The 10,523-nt window shown below is 38.9% G+C and overlaps 1 pseudogene; it reads left to right on the plus strand.

Moving 5' to 3' along the window:
- The first annotated feature begins 1,823 nt into the window (after nucleotides 1-1,823).
- Nucleotides 1,824-10,523, plus strand: part of LOC115816396 (carcinoembryonic antigen-related cell adhesion molecule 5-like) — a 101,733-nt pseudogene continuing 93,033 nt past the window's right edge.

The raw sequence follows: 10,523 nt of genomic DNA on the forward strand, positions 1-10,523 counted from the left end.
CGCAACAACACTGTCACCACACACCAGACACAACATAGAATAAAAGTAGAATATAATAAGATAAATAGGAAATAGGGATAGAATGAAAAAAGATAAAATAAAATAAAGGTAAAATAAGATAAAATAAAGGTTGTTTCTGTACATAGGGCAGTGATTGGTAAGGTAGTAATAGCCGTAAGTGAGAATACTGAGGTAGGTAGAAGTTATTGCCATAGTGCAGGAGTTATATACATAGTATATAATGAATACGCCACAATATAGAGCAGTCATAGTAAGATTATCACTGTTGTGTGGTGTGTAATGCGCAGTAGAGAGCATTGCAGTTAGTATTATCGTTTTACACAATGTGTAACAATGACAATGTACTCCATTGCACATGTAACAACACAGTGCAAATCTAAACCAGATACTGTGATGAGGAGTGAGATAGATAGACATAGTTATTGTCCATTATGCAATTGTCCATAGTGCAGTCATTATGTTGAAGTAGGAGCAGCATGGGGCATCAGGCGTCAGTCTAACCCTTTGCTGCGACAGAGAGGGGAGGAGTTGTACAATTTGATGGTCATTGGCAGAAACGATCTTCTGTATCTCTAAGAGGAGCATTTGGGGGAGATCAGCCTGCCACTGAACGTGCTTCTCAGTTTAACAAGCTCGTCCTGAAGGGGATGGGAGTAGTTGTTCCAGTTTCTTAAGCATCCTTCTCTCTGCCATCACCCCCAGCAAGTCTAGCTCAGTTCCACCTCCTATGACAGAGCTGGCTTTCCCGACAAGCTTGTTCAGTCTGTTAGCATCCCCAGCTTTCAGTCCACACCCCCAGCACACCACCGCGTAGAAAATGGCACTGGATACCACTGACTGATAGAACATCTGAGGCATCCTACTGCAGACATGGAAGGATCATAGTCTCCTCAGGAAGTAGAGCCGACTCTGGCCCTTCTTGTAAAGGGCCTCTGTGTTCTTAGTCCACTCCAGCCTGTCGTCCACGTGCACTCCAAGGTATTTGTAGTTGTGGACTACCTGGACATCTTCTCCATTGATGGAGACAGGGGTCAGGGTAGGCTTATTCCTGCGGAAATCCACGACCAGCTCCCTTGTCTTGCTGATGTTCAGCTGTAGATGGTTCAGGCTGCACCACTTCACAAAGTTGTTTACCAGTCCTCTGTATTCTGCTGTATTCTGATACACCCTAGAACTTCTGAGGGTGGCATGATTCTGAGGTGTAACTGAAGTTGGAGGTGTACAGGGTGAACAGGAAGGGAGAGAGGAAGGTCCCCTGGGGGGCCCCTGTGCTGCTTAACACTGTCTCTGACACACAGCTCCCCAGTCTCACGTACTGTGGTCTGTTTGTCAGATAGTCCATCGCCCAGGTCACAAGCGGAGCATCAACCCGCATGCTCCTGAGCTTGGAGCCTTTCCAGTTGTCTGCTCACCTGCTCAGTTGTGATGGTTGGGGGGAGTGGTGAGGGGGAGGAGCAGGAGGGACCTGTGAAGGGCTGGAGGGGGGCTGCATGGTGATTTGGGAGGTGTGAATGGTCAAGGGGCTGTGGGGTGAGTGGACAAGGGCTCCAGTGGAGCTTATACTGGGGTGAGAAGTGGACCAGGTTGTGATCCAATCTGCCAAGTGGGGGGAGGGCTGTAGAGCTATATGCGTCTTTAATGTTAGCATATAGTAAATCCAGGGTTTTAATGTATCTGGTTGGACAGTCAACAAACTGGGTGAAGTTTGTCATAATAGCGGAGAGCGTCACGTGGTTGAAGTCCCCAGAAATCGTGATGAAAGCGCTGGGGTGCTGTGAATGAAGCTCGCTGTGACCGAGAGTATGACGTCACCCGCTGTGTTCACGTCGGCGGATGGCGGAACATAAACAGCAATCCTTATAACTTGTGAGAATTCCTTCGGAAAATAATAGGGACGTAGGTTCACCGCTGAAAGTCCAATGCCCGAGCAGCAGACTTTATCCTTGACAGTAATGTGCCCTGGATAACAGAGTGCATTCTTAAAAGACTAAGACGCATAAAAAAGTGAAAAAATACTAAAGTTAGGGTAAATAGACAAAACGATATAAACTTAATGGAGTGGTTGCTACTGGCTAATGTATTATCACAAACTTCTACATAAACTTTCAAACAAATGTAAAAATAATTACAGTATGTGTTGGCTGTTGACACAAGTTCATCCTTTTCATTCAGTGAGTTGTGTGTTTGTGTTAAACAGAGAGCAGAGCCGTTCTAAAACTGCAATCCGGTGACCGTGAGATCTTCATTGGAGAGACTGTCATTCTCAGATGTCACATATATGGGGGAGGAGGAAACACTCAGTGGGTTTATAAGTTTTATAAGAATGATGTTCCCATAACAACTTACTATGATCACAATAGTGAATACTCACTCAGGGCCACTACTAAGGATCAGAGTGGTAAATATGCTTGTCAAGGATCACGGAAAGGTCTCAGTCGATATTCACAGAAGAGTAATGCTGTAACAGTGAGAGTGTCAGGTGAGTCTGTTAATATTCATTTCTACACTGTTAAGATTTGTCATCAATAACTGATGGTAAAAAAAAAAAAAGTGAGACATATGTCCTTAACATCATGAATACGATTTGATGTAGTGTTTAATGGATCAGTACTGATGTCAGGTTTTGAAATATGATTATTCATTATTCACATTTAATAACGCTGCTGTGTGTCTTTCTGTTCATCTTCAGTGATGTGTGATAAAGTAATGGAGGTGAATTGTTCTCTGTGACATTTTAGAAGCAAATGATACCATTGTAATTATGAATTCTCACAGTGAATACATTAAAAAAGGTTTTTCCTCTTCTCTTCATTTGTACAGATTTACCTACAGCTACACTCACTGTTACACCAGGAACTTATGTGTACAGTGGAGAGACAGTCAGTCTGAAATGTGTTATAAAGTCTGGGTGGAACTGGAGATATAAGTGGTATAAAGGCAGCACTCAGACTGCAGTGTCTCAGTCTAATGGTTACACTATAACTGGAAACACATTGACCATCAGAGCAGCTGCTGTAACTGACCAGGATCAGTACTGGTGTCAGGGAGAGAGTGATGACAGACCAACATCCTCACTAAGAAGCAATAATATTACTCTCACCGTTAAAGGTGAGTAATGTGTGTGTTACTCTTACATGTGTGCCATATGTGTGTGTGTGTGTGTGTGTGTGTGTGTGTGTGTGTGTGTGTGTGTGTGTGTGTGTGTGAGAGAGAGAGAGAGAGAGAGAGAGAGATGGATGTCATGCATGTGATAAACTGGCATCTCTTGTGAGTTTTATCACAAAAGTCACACAAGTTAAAAGCAATGGTTTAGTCTCATTCTCTGTGTGAGGTAGAGAGAGAGAACAGACCCACATACTCACAAACCAGTAAATCTGTTTCTCTGACTGTGAGAGGTGAGTTTTGTTCAGACTCTGTTCTTGTGGAGAGATTTTTGAGATGCTGCATTACATCTCATCAGTAAATTAAACTAAAAAAAATGAGGTAATGCTTTTATTTTAAAGTTGAGAAACTAAGAGGTAACAAATAGCTTGTTTGTTACTGAATAATACAGAAGATGAACACCAATCAAGTGTTACTAAACATTTATTGTGAGGTTTTAAATCTTTAGTCTCATCCTGCGTCACTGTCCACACACTGAGGATTTGTCAATGAACCCTAAAATAGAATGTGACTGGTTTTGATGTATCGATCTGCACATTTTAGAGGACAACATTTCACAGTTATGGCTGATAAATTCTTCTGCTTTTAAATGCCTTTTTTAATGTATTAGAAACTATGAACCCAATCATTTTTTGTTCCTCTGAACTAAAGCACAGCCCAAAACTACACTGACCATAGCTCCAAACTGGAGTCCTGTGTACAGTGGAGAGACGGTCAGTCTGAAGTGTGTGATAGAGTCTGGGAGGAACTGGAGATATAAGTGGTATAAAGGCAGCACTCAGACTGCAGTGTCTCAGTCTAATGGTTCCACTATAACTGGAGACACATTGACCATCAGAGCAGCTGCTGTAACTGACCAGGATCAGTACTGGTGTCAGGGAGAGAGAGATTACAGACACACATCCTCACAGAGAAGTAACTCTGTTTTTCTCAGCGTAAGAGGTGAGTGATCAGTGTAATGTATGAAAAGAGTGCAGTAGTTGGTAGTTGAGATTTTTTGGAGAGATCTTTCTCCCCAAATGTTTTCTGTCAAATCTATAATTGTATAATATATCTTTGATGTGTAACACTGCACTGGTGAATCCAGAAATTTATGGTTTATGATTTATTCTTGTTTCTCTGACATATCTGCTGACACTGTAACAATACACACAAACTATTATTACACAAATATCAAACAGCAGAAAGGAGTGTGTTAATTGTAAGGTCTGGGAAATGGTCATTCACACCAAACTATTATTTTTCTCAAGTCCTTGGCACTGCAAGATAACAGTGATGTTTAGAACTGCACTGATGAAACTAGGTATTGGTCATTTTTTGTTTGTTTTTGTTTGTTTTGTTTGCACTTTAACCTGTTTATTTTATGCTGTTTTATAAAACTGATATATAATTATACCATCAGTACCAGAGCTGCTTAGATTTTTCTTCTTAGAGAAGACACAGATCACTACAACTGAAAAAATAATCTGGAGAAAAAGTACAAATGTCTGTATTCATCAGCACAGAAAAGTTCAATAAGTTATGAGTGTGAATGTTTCTCCAAAGATGTGTCTGACTGAAGGAGACTCAGTGACTCTGAACTGTGAGGTTAAAGACTCCTCTACAGGCTGGACATTCCTCTGGTACAGAGTCATTCCCTGCACAGATGGGTTACCCAGGGTTCATTCTAACTCTGTAGAACTCCACTCAGACAACAGCAGAGGAGCCGGAGGCTCCTACATTCTCAGCCCTGCTGCTCTTAAACACACAGGAGTTTATGTGAACAGAGTTTTTTTATTTGAAAAATAATTTTAATATGGTTGTGTTTCCAATTTCTGTTAAGGACACTGTTAATGATGGAGTAATAACATTTCCTCACAGCACCTGTTTCTGATCTCAGAGCCTGAACGAATGTGAGCTCTAACTCTGTTTATCTCTCTGTGTCTCAGCCCTGTCTCCTCCAGCCTCTCTGATCATCAGTCCTAACACAACTCAACACTTTACATCTGATTCTCTCTCACTGAGCTGTGATGTACAGAGTGACTCTACTGGATGGACAGTGAGACGATACACAGATAATGGAGAGGTGTCAGACTGTTCATCAGACTGGGGATCAGTAACAGGATCTGCATGTAGCATCAGCTCCCTCCAGTCATCAGACAGTGGAGTGTACTGGTGTCAGTCTGACTCTGGAAGGAACAGTGATCCTCTCAACATCACAGTGACCAGTGAGTCTCAACAGTTACTTCCTGTACATGTGCCTTCGTAAAATATTATTCATTCTCTTTATAGGAAAATACCTCTTTGTGTCTTGTATGAATACATTTCTGTATAGTGTTATGATACGTGGCAAAAAATTAAGAAAATCTTTGCTGATACACATTGATGATAGTGTATCTGTTAAAATTAGTCAAACCGCATATCATTTCTACATGAAAGCAGATATATTTTTACATTTCAGATCAAATATTCAGATTACAAGCTTTATTGTATTCTCCACGGTGTATGTAACTGTGTTCTGTTCTGTAGATGGTAATGTGATCCTTGAGAGTCCTGTCCATCCTGTGACTGAGGGAGATACTTTGACTCTGCGCTGTAGATATCGAAACACCTCCTCAGACCTCAGAGTTGATTTCTATAAAGATGGATTAATCCTCCAGAATAGGAATACAGGAGAGATGACCATCCCAACTGTCTCAAAGTCAGATGAGGGTCTGTATTGGTGTAAACACCCAGAGAGAGGAGAGTCACCAAAGAGCTGGATCACTGTCAGAGGTGAATGAAACACACACATACACACATGCGTGCACACACACACACACACACACACACACACACACACACACACACACGCACACACAGGCACAAGCATGCAGACACACACACACACATACACACACACACACACACACACACACACACACACACACCATACCTCTGACATGTGTACCTGCAGCGCAATACTAAGAGAACACTGAAAATATGAATACATACCTAAAGTGTGTGTTTGTTTGTGTGTGTGTGTGTGTGTGTGTGTGTGTGTATGAATAGACTCAGTGACAGGTGATGGATTCTCTGCTGTAACAGTAGGAGTGGTGGTGGGACTGGGCGTGTTCTTCATATTCATCATCATAATGAATCTGATTTATTGCTCAGGTACAAAAAAATATGGACCAATACTATTAGTGTAAAAACCTAATAATTAAAATTACTGTCATATAATGACTTTACTACTGTAATTTCATATAAACTCAATGTTTGATGCACTAAGTGATTTTAAAGTAACAGTTGTGTTTTCTAAATTATTGTAGGTTCCTGCTCTAACAAAGCATGTCTGTAAGGTTTTTTTTTGTCTCTCTCTCTCTCTCTCTCTCTCTCTCTCTCTCTCTCTCTCTCTCTCTCTCTCTCTCTCTCTCTCGATCTGTGTTTGTTTGTTTTCATTAATATAGTTTACCATCATAAATGTGTCATTTCATATAATGTGTATACAGTGTAATTTTTGTGTTATACTTAATAATATTGTACAGAATAATATTTTGCTTATTATATTATATTGTCCTCCACTTGTCATGCCCAGTTCTGTCGTATGATGTGTCACTTAATCTTTCACTGTCTTGTTACTTGACCTACGTGTTGTCCTATACACGCTGCCCCTGTCATGTATATTACACTGTGGTCAGTGAGAAACCACTGTATGCTTGTATATGGATGGGATAACAATGCATTTGATTTGACTTGACTTTGATAACACTCCCCATCACAGACTCATAGCATTTTAACTGAGACTGAACATGTTTGAGTTTTAAAACCTTCAGTAAGAGAGACAGTATATCAGTCTGGATCAAATGTAGCGTGTGTAGGTAGTGCACATATTTAATGATATGAGCAATGACCTTTGTTTTAGGCCATTAAAACATAGGAACATTATTAGACCAGATAATGGGGAATATGAGATGAACAAACTCTCTCATTCAGACTGTATCTGTTCTACTTAATAGCAGACTGTGTAGCTGGAGCCAGTGATGTGACCTATGCTCCAATTGTGATCAAACAGAAGAAAAACAAGAAGAAGAATAAAGGTGAGACTAATGTTTCTGAAGTAAATGAAATCAGTTTTGTGTTCAATTATGGCGTTTGTTCACTTTATTAAATCTGTTATGAAACTCTGATTACAGCTCTTTCAGTGAATATTATTCCTAGTTTTATTAGATAAAATGTAAAAATAAATAATTTTTAAGCTGAACCATTAGATACTTATGTGCAGAAATATGAAACTGCAATTAAAGAGAATGTGTTTCCGTATATTAGGCAATATCAGCATCATGACAGAGGTTGTGTATTCCCAGCTCAAACACGGTGTGTATGATAATGATGATTTACATATGAATCCTGTAAGTTCTAAATGCTAATACTAATTCATTTTACTGTAGCTACTTTGAATTTATTCATTCATTTATTTATTTATTTTTACTTTTTTTGAGGGGGTAGAGAGGGAGGGGGAGAGAGAGAGAGAGAGAGAGAGAGAGAGAGAGAGAGAGAGAGAGAGAGAGAGCGCTCTGAGTAGGATTCCCACACTACTGAGACTACCCAATAAGCACAGATAGTGTTTTCTGAAGTAATGCCATATCATCCTAAAGATCAAATGAAGTCTAGATATATTTTTAATTATTGTTTTATGTAATTTCAGACATGGAATCTTGACACTTGTTATATATTTGATATGTGCTATTGTATTATTTAATGAGCTTTTATCTTTTACAGGTGACAAATGACATGACAAACCATAGCGACAAATGACTCCATGTGTTAAAATGCCAGAAAATCTGAATGAGGATTCAATCAACTGATATTAAAACATCACTGTAACCATGATGAGCGATGAGTTGGGTGACAGGCCAAGCATTAACTGTGTTATTTTTAAAGAATTTAATGAACCTTTTCATTATAGCTCTAGTAAAAATAATCTGTGATATTATTACATGAAATTTGTAAAGTTTTAAGTACTTTTTTTTTTTTTTTCTTTGCAAATTGCAGCTATTCCATGAAGAGGTGAATTCCTTTTTATTCTAATGAATGTGCTATTATTTTACTAAATGTAACCACTCTACAGTTATGAGTGTGACTTCAGTGATGATCTGTTCAGATGATAAAATACTCTGGTGTTTTTCAGCTTTGTCTCCTCTTCCTCATTTCATCATTGATCTAATCTGTACTCTGGCCATGTATGATCTTTTCAACAGCTTTTGATTCTCAAACTTATAATCTGTAAAACCAAATTAACTGTAAAAACAGTGATGACAGATTTAACATTGTAAGGAAACATACGTTCATTTCATCATCTTTTTTAGTATATTTGTGTATTCTGTGTATAGTAGAATAAGGGACTGTAATTTTTCTTTGTAATATATATATATATATATATATATATATATATATATATATATATATATATATATATATATATATATATATATATATATATATATATATATGTATAACTTTATTTATTTATTTATTTATTTTACATTTAATCAGAATATCAGAATAATAGGAATATTCCAACATTTTCTTACCAGTGTATAACCATTATCCCCTCCATCTGCATTTGGAATCAGTGTGGGAAGTGGTGGCCAGTATAACTTCACATTTTGTCCAGAAGATAGGGATATTGTTCAAAACTGCACTGTTTCCATCACCATCAGTAACAACTTAAGACTTCCTCATGCAGGAGGACTCCTTAAAATACTCTTGAAATATAAGCTATGTTTCTATGCTTCCCTCTAGTGGTTGAATGTGTTGTAGCGCATTCACTGCACACCTTCAAGGAATCTCCAAATGAGGCAGGCTCCTCCAGAAATGTTAACAGTAGTGACTGAGTCAGTCTGGTATGTGACTTAAAGGTCAGTTGCAGTTCTGATTGTAACAGTGGTTTTCTCCTTGGCAGGGCTAAGAGATCCAGCCCTACCTTATTTACTCTACAAGAGAAGTTCAGTTTTCATCTGTTTTCTTCCAGTTCTTCTACCACAGTCTCATAGATGATTCTTTAGATGATTATGGCATGTATATACTGTATTGCCCTTACTGCATATCCATTTAACCTTGATGCAAATAAAAGACTCAAACTCTTATACGAAACACCCAGTGTCTTCAGTCTGAGTAAAGAAACAAGTGGCTCTATATAAAGACAATAAACACGACATCTCTCACTTTTTCACTGAGGTCAGCTGAGAACATACAGATACAGTCAAATACAATGTGGCTGTCATCACATAATGTCTGTGTGGTGTATCTAGTGTGTCATACATCTGATAACAGGAGTCTCTTGTCACAAGGCTAGACCGGGTGGGCTCCGAACCCGGGTTGCCAGGGCAGAACACGAACCACCACTAAACGCTCCACCCAGGGTTAGAGTGAACCCAGTTGCAGAGTCAGACACGGGAGAGAAGGTGGATCTCAAAAAGGGTTTTTAATGGAGCACAAAAACTCTAAAGTGCAGAAAAAAAGAAAGCAGCTCAAGAGATCAATTAGGAAAAAACTTAGGCAAAAAGGCCTTTTGAAAAACACAAGCAAAACAAGTCAAAAAGTGAAAACGGGCACCATCCAAAAAACAAACAAAAACTTTTCTCCGAAAAGCAAAACGCTACACAGTCCAACAAGAACTCAGAAATCTTACGTGAACCAGGACTCAAGAACACAGGGGAAAATGCCTCAAAGACTAAGCAACAGTTGAACAAAAGACCATGGTTTAAACAGACAGACAAGACAAGACAAGACACAGGTGATACACATACATCAATAATGAACATTAGGGAAACTGAACATGTGACAGGGAAAAAACAAAAGACTGAGGACCCCTATGGCCAAAAAAGGAAAGACACCCCACAGTCATGATACATCTACAGCTGGACTGAGTGGATTTAAAACCCAGCTGAGCTTCAGTCTGAGTCCAGCAGAGGGTTACACAAAAGAGACCTTATCTCCAATAACGTCACTTTGCACATTACACAATAATAATGTTTTCTCCACTAAAGCCAATCATTATCTTCAGTGAGATTGTTCTGTACACACATTATTGAATCATGAGGACAGGATGACTATGAAATGACTGTAAAATGAAGGTAAAATGAAAGAATTGGAGAATCAGTTCTTTTTAAAGCTGCTTCTGAGGGGAATGTTGAGATATTGTATGAAAAATGAGGTCTTGCTGCAGTGTACATGGTGTGAGATTTTGGGAGAATCTTGAAATTGTCCATTTTGAGGTCACATTAGCTTAACATGGATTAAAACATCAAATGCAAGCATCAGGTTTTTATCAGAAATGATGAATTAGTTGATTCACTGATTCTCTGTCATTTAGAATA

The sequence above is a fragment of the Chanos chanos genome, chromosome 7, assembly GCF_902362185.1.
Source record: "Chanos chanos chromosome 7, fChaCha1.1, whole genome shotgun sequence".
In the NCBI taxonomy this organism is placed as follows: domain Eukaryota; kingdom Metazoa; phylum Chordata; class Actinopteri; order Gonorynchiformes; family Chanidae; genus Chanos; species Chanos chanos.